Genomic DNA, 15144 nt, shown 5'->3' with positions numbered 1-15144 from the left:
GTTTGTAGAACTCAGGGCCATTGGTGCCCACTTAAATTCTGCACTGGTAGAGCCTTGTGGGTAGTTTGGGAGGGGTTCCCCATTGGCCAATAATTTAATAAACTTGCAGCCTCCACATTTAACTGTACTCTGGCACATGTCTCACATTGTTTCTGGGTCCATGTCAATGTATAGTGTGGGTTACACACTAGGAGAAAAGCAATATACAAATCAAAGGAGTAGGTCAAAACATGGGGAGACAGACTTAGAAGTAGCACACATGAGAGGAGGCTGTTTGACTCCCAGACACCTAAAGGAAAGCAGGATTCCTATTTGATTATCCTATGGTGATCTTCTAACCATTCCCACTATCTAGCCGAGGTTCATATTAGTTGACATAGTGACATGATTTGGCACTGCTGCCCAGAATTGACCATAACACTTCATATGCTTCTACCAGCCTTCTCCAGTGATCCTGGTGGAGCCAGACTCAGGAGGAGCACAGAGAAGATAAGTTGATTTGAAGAGGCAGGTGAAGGCAAGAGGCCTATCTTTTTTTAATATGATTGACTCATGCTACTAGGCCTCAGGTACTGAGTTTGGAAAATAGACTAAGCAGGAGAGGAAAACTTTATTTTTTAATAATGTGATTAAGTTGTGGTTGATTTAAGATGCTTCTGACAAGAAAAGCATTTAAGAGCTCTGATACTACAGTCACACCAAGTAGCAATGGGATAAAGGTTAAGGTTAAGGCACTTCGCTTACAAAATACAGTAGACCCAAAATCAATCAAGAGGCAACAAGTCTTGCTTAACACCTCCCTCCCTATTCCTAGCACTGTAGTGCTACAAAATGCAAACTCAGATTCCCTCCTGTATTGTACAGTTAATTCCAAGGATAGCAAAGGTGCTCTCTTCTGACAGTGCTATCGATATACTGCCCCTCTTGACTTCTGAACCCTATTCTAAGGAATCAGAGAAACCCTCTGTTAATCAATTGCAATTTTAAACTAATTTAGATAAGAACTTGGAGGCAGGGTTCAAGAGTAATTATCTTCATTTCCCACATTTCTTGCAAAACACAGTGCAATTCCTCTCTGCTGCTTTTTACTCTACATTCTACTCACAGTGTATTCCATTTCACGCACTATAACCCATTTATTACACATACTGATTTCTCAGGATAATAGGTATTTTTTTAGATTTGTAGGATAGTCTCTGAGGTCACATGTTTACAGATCTAAGTCCTTCAGCAAACCTTCTAGGGTGCTACATTCGGAGGCTTTTTACTGTAAATGGGATATTATGGTTTGTTAACATATTGATACTGAAGAAGAATGTTCTTCTTTGACTTTGAGTTCCTTTGACTTTCACTGGGACTTGTGCTCCTAAGGTGCTTTTGAAAATCCCACCCATAGTCAAAATTTTCTTCACCCATTTCAGTCCCTACCTTGTTCCTTTAAGTATTCCAGTGGTAGCTGCATGTTAGACGAAGAGCCTTTTCCCAGTGAAGCAAGTGGCAAAACTCTTATAAACTTCAATAAGAGTAAGATTAATCTAAAAGCCCAATTTTCTCAACCCCCTTAGGCAGAAGTAAGGTCAGAGGTCTAATTCCAACTTCATCATTTACATATTGGATTACTATGGAAATTCTGAAACTACATCACGGTGGAATAAATCTTGCTCAGGTCCTTCCCTGCAGGTCCCACTGCCTAGCTTGACTCAGAAAGAGCCTAAAGATGACTGTAACTCTAACAAGTGCAGAATCCCTTCACCCTTACAAAGAATTAGTATGTATTCATACCCTGCTAATTAACTCAGATAATAAGTGTTAGACAACCTTTCAAAATTCTGCTAGTCCACTCACCAAGGGTTTTGATTTATGAGATTATATACCACATATTTTTTTTCATTATTGCAAACATCATGGACAAAGAGATTTTGATCTTGAGTTGCTAAATTTGCAGGACTGGGTAACAGGTGGAATCTTTTCCCTCAGTACTAATTTGATCATGTTTCTGAAACAAGTGACGAGAAGTTCCAGATCTAGTTTGTTATTTATTTTTTAACTACAGTGATCAATTGGAATCCAACTGGGTTTACAGTGCAACTTAAATTATTCAAACCATGGATACTCACAATTCCCTCTGACCTCAAACAGGGTCAGATCCCCTGTTGTCTATTAGTTACAATGACAAGTCTCCAAATGGGCAGAAACCTTGATTATCCAACCTATCCCTTATGAAATTTGGATAACTGAGCTCATGCACTCTTGGAAGTTGTTGAAATATCACCATTCTGCATAATATATCATTAGAGTTGAGGTGAATAGGGTTTAGGATTGGTTATAAATTAGAACTATATCCTTGATTATACAAATATTATGCAAAAATCCAGTTGTTACAATTGTTATATAAATAATCCTTCTTGTGGTAAATTTTAAATGGTAAGAATAATATGTCTTCCTAAAAGCCCTCCTCAATTTACTAATAGTCAGCAAAAAAGGTGTAACACTGGAATAAACCATAAGAGAGTCAGTACATTCATAATGTAAAATACATCCAGTACCTAAATACTTAAAGCTCATTCCTACACCGTCTTGAGAACCCTGGCCCCAACCCAGAAAAACACTTAAACACTGACTAATCAGTGGGACTACTTATGTACTTAAAGTTACGCACATGCTGAAGTGCTTTGCTGGCTCGGCATCCCAGTGCTCAGCGCGTTGCTGGATGATATCCCTAGTCCACAGCCTTATATCTATCCAGGTATATATATATATATATATATATATATATATATATATATAGTACAATATCTGCACACTCATATAAGTATGGCATCCAGGAGATCTTTGAATTTTGTAGGACCGTCCGTCTCCCCTGCAGCGGAATCTTCCTTCTGTATCACAGAGCAGTGCTTTTTCCTTTACAAACACAAGGATGCAAGAGTGGGAGTGAGGTTGGGAGTCTCCCCTGTTCAAATTGGCAAGGAATGTACTGGATTTAAATCTTTACAGAGCTGTGCCAGTTTCAGCAGTGTGCTACTCTAGTGTTACCGCAGTGTAACAGTGTTCATTACCTAATTATTTTAAACCCAATTCACATTCAGATAATAATCAGTAAGGGAATTAATTATTCAATTATTACTCCTGACCATGGCTTGATTCAGAATGTTGATCCTCCAAAGGCTACTAACCTGACTCTCCAATCAATTTAGACATGAGCATAATGCTGATTACACAACTTGAATTAGTTAGGAAAGTACAAGAGTCTATTTTACAACAAGCAAAATATACTGAACCTCCCAATGGCTTAAAGTTAAAATCAGCAATAGAGACGTCAGCCTTCTGGACAGTTGCAGCCAGTGGATATAGGGACTTTCAAACAAATCGTATGACTCCTCATATTCAAGAAATTAAATGGCTGGCTCATTTTATTCAGATTAGTTTAATTTGTAAATTAATTTCAGACAAAGCCAATACCCCACTGAGTAATACATCAAGCTAGATGGCTAGAAGACAAGCAACTGCTTCTCTGACCCCAAACAATATGGCCCCAGTAAGGAAAACGTCCACCAGTGGAGGGTGTGGCAGAGGAAAATGTCTCCCAAATATTCACTCAGTCACTCAGACTGGCCCCACACACTCAGGAACTACTTCACTCACTGAGCTTCACCTTTCACACCACGCATATTGACCCATCATTTCCTGGACCTTTCCTACAGTATCTATCTAGCTTTTTCAGTGGCTTCCTCCTTTATAGTACCTGAGTGTCTCAAAAGCATTTAAAAGGAGAGTAACAATAATAATCTTTCTCCTTTTCCTAAACTGCAAGGTAAACAGCTGGATTCATTTGTATGGTTTGTTTTGGTTTTTAATTTCTCTGTGTGTGAAAAGCTTACTGGGAGAAAGCTACCGTGGAGAAGAGTACTTTTGCATGTAGTTCTGAACACCACAAGGCTCATGGTCATTCTTATCTCTGAGCCACTTGTGCAGTTTGGATCCGGCTCCTGTGAAAGTTCTGTTTCCCATGCTCACAAGCCCCCACTGGTGGTCAACCCTTGTCCTGTCTCCAGTGGAAGGTAGCTGTTAAACAATTAGGGCCAGTCCCTTGGAGAGCTTTGAATATCAAAACAGAGATCTCAAATGGGACTGAATGGGGAATATTCAATAAGGAACTGGGTCAGACAGCAGAGCATCACGCTGAGGTGTTCCTGGCTACTCACAGTGCTAAGCAGCCACTGCTGTATGAATGCACCCACTCATTGCTGCTATACATACTCATGCCACCACAGGTCCCTGCAGACGCCACACATCTATTCACCCACTTGTGCCCCCTCCGCACAAGTACACCCAGTAACTCACTGCCCCCCATCCATCCACCCATTCATCAGGTCCTCCTCCATAAATTCACACACATACTAACTCATTCGGCTTCCCTTCAACATAAAATCCACACACCCTCCTTCCTGCACTGCCCCCATCCCGCACCCAGGTACCCAACACACTGAACAATTCAATCAGTGTCCGCTACCCCACACTGCTCCCAACTAGAGCGGTTTCCATTCTGTGGAATATTTAATATAATGCATGGTATGTAGCACGGTACATGTAATATTTTAATACTATATACAATATTTAATATAATATATACGATATATCATAATATGATATATAATATTAAATGTTTTAAGATAAAAGTCATAACAAAATGTGCCAAAACAATATAGTCAGAATGAAAAGTCTGGACGTTATCAAAACGAAATGAGGAAGCTGAAACAATTTGTTTTGACATTTTTCCATCCAAAATTGACATGTTCCTGCTAAATGTTTAAATTTTGAAGAAATTTTTCTATGGAAAACTTGCAGCCAAAATGTTTCAACCAATACCCATGCACACACCTTCCTTCAGCCACTGGTTCCTCTTACACACACCCCTGCATGTCCTCACTCACTGCCCCATTTCCCAACGCTGATTGTCCCCACCCACCCACAAACATGCAGTCACATGCATCTTATATGCTCAGGCAGCCCACTCCCTCTTTGGCGAGGCCTTAGAGAACCAGGTATCGCATGGGTTGGGTGTGTGTGGGCAGAGCTCCCAGAGACATGCTGATTCAACGCATCCCCACAGCAACATCTGCCTAACTCTGCCCTCCCGCAACATGACCTCTGAGAAAGGGGTGCAGTGGAAACATCAAGTGCCCATTCCAGGGCAAATAGTGCCCAGAGCTCACTGGGCCTTGCTGCACTGGCCAAGGTGAATCTGATCTCTACTGTCTATTGCACATTTCATTGCAGAGAGCTGAGGCTATGAGCATGTACACGGATTTGAACCAATGTGTCAGACAGATTCTTGCTTCTTCTAACCTTATGTGATTAGCATTTCCAAGGGCAGAACTAGATGACGCTCCAATAAATATTAAGGTCACATGCCGGCACCTATCTCAATGAGATAAAATAATCCACTTCCAGGCCCATCTCTAATGTTCTGAGATCACAGAGTCATAGGACCATTAAGGCCAGAAAGGACCATTGTGGTCATCAAGTCTGACCTCCTGCACATCGCAGGCCACAGAACCTCACTCACCTACTCCTGTAATAGACCCAGAACCTCTGGCTGAGTTACTGAAGACCTCAAATCATGGTTTAAAGACTTCAAGTTACAGAGAATACACCATTTACACTAGTAAACCTGCAAGTGACTAGTGTAATGTCAAAACAAAATGTCCTTGCTGCAGAGGAAGGCAAAAAAAACCCACCCAAGGTCTCTGTCAGTCTAACCCAGGGGAAAATTCCCTCCCAACCCCAAATATGGTGGTCAGCTGGATTCTGAGGATTTCGGCAAGATCCAGCAGCCAGACACCTGGGAAAGAATTCTCCGTAGTAACTCAGAGCCCTCCCCATCTAGTGCCCCATCACCAGTCATTGGAAACATTTGCTACTCGTAGTTGCAGATCTGCAAACAACTGAGGTCAAACAAACAGGCCTGTAGTTTCCCAGATCACATTTTCCCTTTCTTAAAAATAGGTACAGGGAAACCCCGCTATAACGCGCCCTGCGATAACGTGAATACGGCTCATAATGCGATCATAAGGTGGCTCCCGCCACCCCAAGCACCAAAAAAAAAAGCAGCCCGAGTGCCGCTGAAGCACAAAAAAAAAAAAAGAAAAAGAAAAAGTGGCCGGAGGGCTGCCGAGGCACACCAAAAAAAAAAAAAAGAAAGAAAGAAAAAGAAAAAGCGGCCGGAGTGCCGCCGAAGCAAACCAAAAAAAAAAAAAAAGAAAGAAAAAGCGGCCGGAGCGCTGCCGAAGAAAAAGGAACGTGCTTCCCCACTGCCTCTTCCCCTCTACCCCCACTTCTCCTTTTGGCGGGAAGAGCCATTCTCCTCCCCAGCTGCCCCTCGCTCCTCCTCTGCCCCTTGCACATCTCCCCTGCTCTCTGCCCAAGAGAAATTGACCAGCTTGAAATGGTAAAATTTTGGTAACCCCGCTATACCATGACCCCGCATTTATCGCGATTGAAATTTTTGGACCCCAATCATCGCGTTATAGCGGGGTTTCACTGTACTATATTAGCAATGCTCCAGTCATAGGGTATGAGCCCCAAGTTTACAGATTCATTAAAAATTCTTGCTATTGGGTTTGTAATCTCACGTGCCAGTTCCTTAAATATTCTTGGAGGTTATCTGGGCCCCCTGATTTAGTCCCATTAAGCTGTTTGAGTTTGACTCCACCTTGGAGGTGGTAATTTCTACTTCCATATCCTTATTTCCATTAGCCACCCTGCCACTACCCCAAAGCTTCTCATTACCCTTATTAAAAACTGTGGCAAAGTATTCATTTAGGTGTTGGGCCAGTTTTAGTTCAATTTAGACTTTTGCAAATGATCATAGATTTAATTATAACTAAGTGCAGACCCATCAATAATTCTGGAACGGGACACCTGCCCATGTGTCTACGTTATGTGAGTGGGTCTATGATAGCAGGAGCTGGAACAGGGCCCCAGCATCAGAAAGTCCACCAGCGACAGAGGGTGCAGTAGCATAGTGCAGCCACAACTTAACCGCACCGTCTTAGAGAGTGGGGGGCCTGGGACCAGAGCTGATCAGGAAGTGGACAGCACAGGCTAGGAAATATGGCCAGGGCTGGAGGGGATGTGCTTCCCACCCGCTTCCACTCCCTGAGCTCTTATGGACCCCTATTTGTGAATGAAAGCTGCTCCCCCTTCAAAAGCAGAATCTTCAGGAAGGGTAGCAGCAGTAAAAACACTTACCCTTCTTCAGAGCAAAATACCCCCTGGGGCCAAGGTATCACAGAGAGGTGCAATTTATTTGCATGTCTTCACCACAGTGAACCTGGCCTGTGTATTGATTTGCCCCGCGTATAAAAGTTCTAGGGACAAACCACAGAGGTTCAAAATGGCTCAGTCTATAATTTTTTTAAATCAGAAATTCCCTGGTCATCAGTTTTCTAACTCCTAATTCTGTTCCAGGAGAGTTAGCTTTTAGCCCTGTTCACTTATCACACAGAAAAATGAAGGCGATCAATTAAAGTTTCCCCATGCACCCTCTTGGACAGATGGTTGCTCCATTTTAATTAAGACTATGTATTGGACTGACAGAATTGATGTATCTGACGTGACAGACGTTTTCTGTGCTCATTTAGGTTTTTAATCTTCCGGTCTCTGTAGTATTGCTGGAATTATGCTATTTGCACTGTGCTCTTGGGCAAATGATTCAATACACAGTCAATTGCTCCAATTATTACATTTTTATTATTTGTCGTTGCTGATTTTTGCCATGGTGAATAAACATTGCAATAGCAATTCACCACCATTACAGAGGTCATGGTGAGTGGACCTCACTGAGGTCTTTGTGAAAAAGGAAAGAAAATGGGCCAGATTTTAAAAGATATTTAGCCTTCTAAAGATGTAGATAGGCACCTAGTGGGGTTTTCAACTGTGTCTAGATACCTAGCACCCACTGAAATCAATGGGAGTGAGGCACCCATCCCAGATCTTCCACAGGTATTAGATTTAGGCACTAGGCACCTTTTAAATCCCATTAGGTGCCAATCTCCACCTTAAGTGACTAAATATTTTGAAAACTCTTGCCCAGTGAGTTCTTTTCTTTGATTTACACTCTAGTGGTCTCTTTTTTAAATTAAGTTCAACCATTTGGATGATATAGGTCCATGCTGGTGGAGGAAAAGTCCTCTTTTACCTGGACCAGACCAAGCAGCACCCACCCACGCGTGGAAGTGGTGAAATACTGGGTTTTGTCAAGATACACTGTGGGCATTATGCTAGTCATTCCTTTCTTGGGGGTCTGGGAAGGAACTTTTTCCTCACCGCCAAATTGGCCCAGGCAAAGTGTGTGTTGCCTTCCCCACAGCAAGTTATGGGGGGCTTAGTTGGAGCAAACATGAAACAGGCTATGATGGTGCAACTCATTATGTAAATGTGGGGCAGATCATAGAATATCAGGGTTGGAAGGGAGGTCATCTAGTCCAACTTGCTGCTCAAAGCAGGACCAATCCCCAGACAGATTTTTGCCCCAGATCCCAAAATGATCCCCTCAAGGATTGAACTCACAACCCTGGGTTTAGCAGGCTAATGCTCAAACCACTGAGCTATCTCTCCCACCCAATGCAGGTACTCCATAAGGAAGGGATGCAGTGATCAGATAAAATGGACTGGGAAATTATTTAAAGGTGGTATTCTTTAAAGGAGTGGAAACAGGTGCAGGGATTTCAGGGCTCCTATGACTGGTACAGCAGGGAGCTAACCCTCACTTCTTTATAACCTTCCCATAACCCTCATTTGAGGGAGAGTGGATGGTGAGGTCCCAGCAGGGGGTTGGCTGGGGACCAGGATAGGTAAGGGGGAGGGGTGATGGAAGCCCCCCAGATATATGTAGAAATGCTTATGGAATCACCTGCACTGTACCCTTTTATCTGCTGGGTACTCCCAGACATTTAAGAATAAAGTTGCGGCCTAATTAAATCACATCCAGTGTCTCCTGTCCTTCTTCCAGCATAGCTGGAGAAATGTACAGGGTTTAATGGAATGAATTGGCTTCCACATCACCTGCTTTTATAGAACAGGGTCCAGTTTAACAGCACTCTGCTCATGTGCATTAATAGTCCCGCAGTCATTGTTTAATTATAGTTACCTCTTATATGCAGTAGCATGCTAATGTCATAGGCAGGCTCGGCAGAATTAAATTTTTATATATTTTTATAATTTCAACAGATAATATCAATGTTTATTTGTAAGCCCTTTTTAAAAAATTTATTGATTTAAATTTTCACCATAGCAAAAATTATGGATTTTAAATGATTTTTTTGTTTTTTATCTATTTAAATTTTTACAATTGCTGGAAATTATGAGCGCTCAAACAATAATTATTTAATGACAGAAGATGTTGAGGTTCGTAAACGTAAAGCTTTATAACCATTACCGCATACATTGTCAACATCACATGTCAAAATATACAAAGTAACTATCTTTAAATCAGACTCAAAAAAGTTCTCAGACAGCACTTTTCTTACCTTGCCTATCTGTAAATTTTGATTATTATTGATGGAAATATTTTTTCGTTGCTTTGTGTGTGTACGATGAAATTGATGTTTACTAACATTTACTGATAATAATCTAATCCTTCCAAGCCTGCCATTATAGATGTAGAGACTTATCGGCGTTTTTTCATTTCCCTATAATACAGTAGATATTCATTAAAATATTTGCACTTGCAGCATTTCCATGTTCCCTGATTTTATTGTGCCTCTCCAGATGCTGTTTTGGTCCTTCACTGATATTAATATCAACATTTTCTCCTTGGGATTTGTTGAATACAAGTCAGTAGCTGCAAAACCCTGTTTCCAGCTTCTTGCAAATTTGTATTCTCACAACTACTGCAAATTAAGACATATACAGCACTTTCTTATTTCCAATGTTACCAATACAGAGGGAAATTCAATTCTCACTGTAGATTTTCCGGGTACTTCTTCTGTGTGTATCACTGCAGTTATGAAGATGACTGTAAAGACAGAAGGAATGAAAAACACGGGCAATCTTCTGAAGGTCCACAGGACTGGAGGAGAATGAGTAAAAGAATTACTAAGCCAACATTTTTATCTATACATATAACATGTTTACTATAGCAGCCCTCACTGCGGCATCAAAATGCCAGTCCAGTTCCCATTGACTTGAATGGGAATCTTTGTCCAGGTGTTCAAACAGGTCATTTAGATCTGCAACACAGACTTTTGCCTTCTCTTTTCCCACATTCTATGATTTCTGGCTTTTTGGTTCCCCTCCTCCCATAGCTCCCATTAGTGTTTTAGTATTCTATTGGGAGTCTGGAAGTTAGATGGATCTTGAAGAGTCATCTAAAGTTTTAACCCTTTGGGAGGAGGGATAGCTCAGTGGTTTGAGCACTGGCCTACTAAACCCAGGATTGTGAGCTCAATCCTTGAGGGGGCCATTTAGGGATTGGACTAGATGACCTCCTGAGGTCCCTTCTAACCCTGATATTCTATGATTCTAATATGGAGATATACTTATCTCATAGAGCTGGAAGGGATCTTGAAAGATCATTGAGTCCAGTCCCTTGCCTTCACTAGCAGGACCAAGTACTATCCCTGATAGATTTTTGCCCCAGATCCTTAAATAGCCCCCTCAAGGATTGAACTCACAATCCTGGGTTTAGCAGGCCAATGCTCAAACCACTGAGTTATCCCTCCCCCCCTGTGTTAACTCCTCCCATAGCTCATTCCCAAGTTGAGAACATCTAACAAAGAACACTTGAATAAGGAGTTAAAACTGCAGGATAACTTGCTCATTGAGAACTGCAGTTACCCTGACACCTGTGAAATAGCATATACAGATAAACACTAATAACCTCAGAGACTCCTAAATTCTGTAGAGGTAAAAAGCCAAAGCCTCCCATCTGAGGGAAAACAACCCTGGAAATACTTGTAGGAGGCACTGACGGACCATGTCTAAAATAGGAAAGTCTGGTATCATTAAGCACAACCTATCTGATTTCAAGGTATTATGGAATGGATCGACAGACCACAGCAATGTCAGGATATTAAATTGCAAGAAAAGAAATTTAGAGGCATTAAGACTCCATTACATACAAAGAGGAAATGTTAAAATCCATGAGGGTGGAAGTAAGCTGGACAATCCTAAAGGACGTTGTATTTGTGACACAACCACAATTACTCTGAGAAAAGAAAAATACAAGAAAACCAATGTGACTCCCTGAGGTGCTGCTCAAAAACCAGAAGGTAAAAATATCCGCTTCTGGATATGGAGAAGAAAAAAAGAACCAAATGGATTTTCAAGCCCAAAACAACATGTGCCTGCAAATAATAATACCTAGCTCTCATATACAACTTTTCCTCAGTAGATCTCAAAGTGCTTTACAAAGGTGGTCAGGATCTTTATCTCCATTTTATAGATGGGGAAACTGAGGCACAGAGAGGCAAAATAACTTGCTTAAGGTCACCCAGCAGGCAAGTGGCAGAGCTCGGAATAAAACCCAACTGCTTTGAGTCCCTATCTAGCGCTCAACCCACTCATCAACACCTGTCTCCCTATTCATGCATATACAAAATGCTACCCTGGCACACGCTATCAGGTAATTGCAGGCACAGATGATTACTTATGGATGTATGTACCCATCTGCATGGTCACACATGCATAATGGCTGTGCACTTTTTTGCAATCACATCTGCTGTGCTTTGAAAATCTGGATATAGGAATATTCAGAAAAATGGAATATAATCATGTCAAAATGGTCAGATACCATGCATCATCCTAGGGTTTTCGGAGAGTTAGCTAATGATCTTATCAAATCACTAATGATTATTTTTGAGAGGTTATGGTGGAGAGGTAGTAGGTGTTTGTGAGGCTGTGAAGCAAATGCAGTGGTGATCTTCAAAAAAGGAGGAAAGAGTGATCCTGGCAGTTACCATCAAAGAAGTGTAAGTGAGCATTTTATAAATATTTTCTTGCAACAAAACGTAAACTTCAGATAGCTATTTGGTACTACAGTAACTGTAATAAAGTGTCTTCCCAGTTCTACACACAGATTTAATAAACAGACTCACTCCTCACTTACAAGAGTTAGCCATTAGACATTTGATTCTGTATGAGGAAGATCTGGTCTGCTGAGATGATTCGAAGAATATCAAAGGGATCCAGTCGTTCAGACTGACATTATCACATGAGCAACCACATTTTGATATTTAAGCTTATACATTCCTTAAGCCTCAGTCAAATTTCTTGGCATTGTCAAAAAACCAAGCCATGCTCTTGATGAAAGCAGCTGTCAGTCAGCACTAGGACTTGCCTTTCGAATAGCCATACTTGATCTCAAACACTCTCACCTGTACAGCATGATAGGTTGAATCAACTCCACTCTTTTTCTCTCAACCTTAGATAAGCCTGTCATCAAAGTGAAGAGATAAAAAAGAATCATAACTCTAATGTCAGATTTGACAGAGAAACCTGTTAGGCAAGCAGCTTTAGACTGTTTCTCCTTTCTACGTATCGAGTGATATCCTGGCACAGTGACAAGAAGTTACCACTGCACTTATTTGTACAATGAAAGAAAAAAAATTACCAACCTTTGCTGGACCTTAGAAACAAATGATCAGAGAAGACATTTGATGAAACACTATCACAACAGCACAGCTTTCATATTGGTTCTTACAAAGACCACTGTGAAGAGCCCATAACAAAACATTAAAGGTAACCACCCTAATAAATAGTTAAGTCAAGTTGCTAAGTAAACAGGCTTCTGTAGGCCATATCCTGAATTCCTTACTCAAGCAAAATGCTAATAGTGCAGGAATAGGTCCAAAGACAACTAGCTAATGAGAAACTGCAAATAGCTTGTTCATCACAGCTAACACTCCAATTCCTAAGCCTGAAGAAGGGTGGCGAGAATTGGCCCCAAAAGTTGCATATATAACAGAATTAAATTATGAAATACTGTCAACGCAACTGTTAATTCATTCATAGTATCTATGATTATTGGTCCTATATGTGGCCTTTTGCCAGAGTTACATTTCTGGGAGATGCAATTTTAAACACTACCATTTTGCATTTATGCATCATATTTCATCCAATGATTTAACAATGCTGTACAAATGTTAATACTCACAATTCCGCCATCAGATGGGCAAAGAATTATACCCATTTTACAAATGGGTAAACCGAGGCACAGAAGTATTATTAGGCTCAAATCTTAGGAAGTGCTAAACACTCTGGGTTGCCATTGGTCTGAATGTTAGTTGATGGAATCCAGCATAAATGACTTGGTTACTGCTGCCCAGTGAATCATGGCCAAAGTTAGCCATTTTGGCTCCTAGTCCCCTGTTCTAACTCCTGGACTACACATCCTCCTGCAAAATAGTCTGAGACAATAGTTGCTACTAGGTTTGTGTTTCAGAATAGAATTGAGTGGCTTTTTGAAATGAAAGCTATCCTATCTCCGAGCACCTTAGGTTACCAGGAAAGACAATACTTTCAATTCCAGAAAAGCTACAGAGAGAGAGAAAATTCATGACCGTCAGAAAAGGTCTGAGAGTTAATGCCTTTTCCATTTAACTGAATTAAAGCAGAATTCTAACAGAGTGCTGTGCTTCTGTCAGAAACATACAGGAGCAGAAATTAACGGGTGCATTTTCAGTCATTCCTAAGATAACCCGTTTCCAAAGTTGAATGCACAAAAGTGGCATATGTTCTCAATAATAAATGTTTTTTTACAATATTTCAGATAGTGAAAACGATTTCCATGCATTGTTTTTTAAGATGCAAAAGAGAAAGCAGTTTACAAATAACAAAACTCTATGGCTGAGCTTTATAAAGAGGCCACAAGTAGTTAGCTGTATGTTGGAATTTTCAAAAGACTCTAAGGCAGTCAGATGCGCAGCTCTCACTGACTTACAATGGGCTATGTGCTTATCTCCTTTAGGCCTGGGCTACGCACAGATGTTGCAGTGGTAAAATGAATATGTTTGAGGGATGATCTTTCACCAGAATAGTTAAAGTGGTACAACACCCCTAGTGTGGATGTAATTACATTGGTATAAAGGTGCCTTATACCAATGTAACTAATTGCCTTCTCATCAAGGAATAGCTATATTAGCAATTAGGTGTTTATATGCTTTTAAAAATTCCTCTATATGCTTATCTGCGTCTTTAGGCACCTAAAACACTTCAAAAATCTGACATTTAGTCTCTCTGAGCCTCAGTTTTGCCTCTGTATAATGGGGATAATAGCAGTGCCCCATCTCACAGGAGTATTGTGAGCATAGGTGCTGACTCAGTGGGTGCTCAGGGGTTCAAGAACCCATGGGAAAAAAAATAGGGAGTGCTCACCATTCACGGACCGTGGCCCCCCCCATGCTCTGCCCCAAGGCCCCACCTGCGCTCGGTCTCTTCCCCTGTGGCCCCGCCTGTACTGGTCCTCTTCCTGCTCCCACTCCACCTCTGCCCCTGAGGCACCCATCGCTCACTCCTCTCTGTTCCCTCCTCCCATCACTCACCCTTAAGGCAGAAGGGCGCAGAAAGGAGTGAGCAGTAGGCAGGAGGTGCTCATGGGTGGGGCGAGAGGACCCAAACAATTCCAAATTCCCTGTGAAGGAAAATTCTGAAAGAAAAATTGTTTTGAAAAATCAGAAATGTTTCACTTTGACAAAAATCTAAATATTTAGCTTCAGTTTCCATTTATTTCATTTTATATTATAGTATAGAATACAAAATACAAGAATTCTCATCCAAAAGTTATTTTAATGAAAAATCCAAAAGTTTCCTTCTGAAAACGTTGAAACGGTGCATTTCAACAGTGGTGAAAATTCTTCCCCTCTAGTTTTTCTCCTAAACGAATTTTTGGCTACATTGAAACAATTTTATGAAAAAAGAAGAACAGGAGTACTTGTGGCACCTTAGAGACTAACAAATTTATTAGAGCATAAGCTTTCGTGGACTACAGCCCACTTCTTCGGATGCATATAGCATATGCAATTTTATGAAGCATTTCAATTTCAACAGCACTACATTTTCCAACAGAAAAATGGTTCTATCAAGTTTTTTCCAACAAACACTAATAAATATATTTGAGCATAAACTTTCGTGGGCTACAGC

The sequence above is a fragment of the Trachemys scripta genome, chromosome 2, assembly GCF_013100865.1.
Source record: "Trachemys scripta elegans isolate TJP31775 chromosome 2, CAS_Tse_1.0, whole genome shotgun sequence".
In the NCBI taxonomy this organism is placed as follows: domain Eukaryota; kingdom Metazoa; phylum Chordata; order Testudines; family Emydidae; genus Trachemys; species Trachemys scripta.
This window is presented reverse-complemented; position numbering follows the sequence as displayed.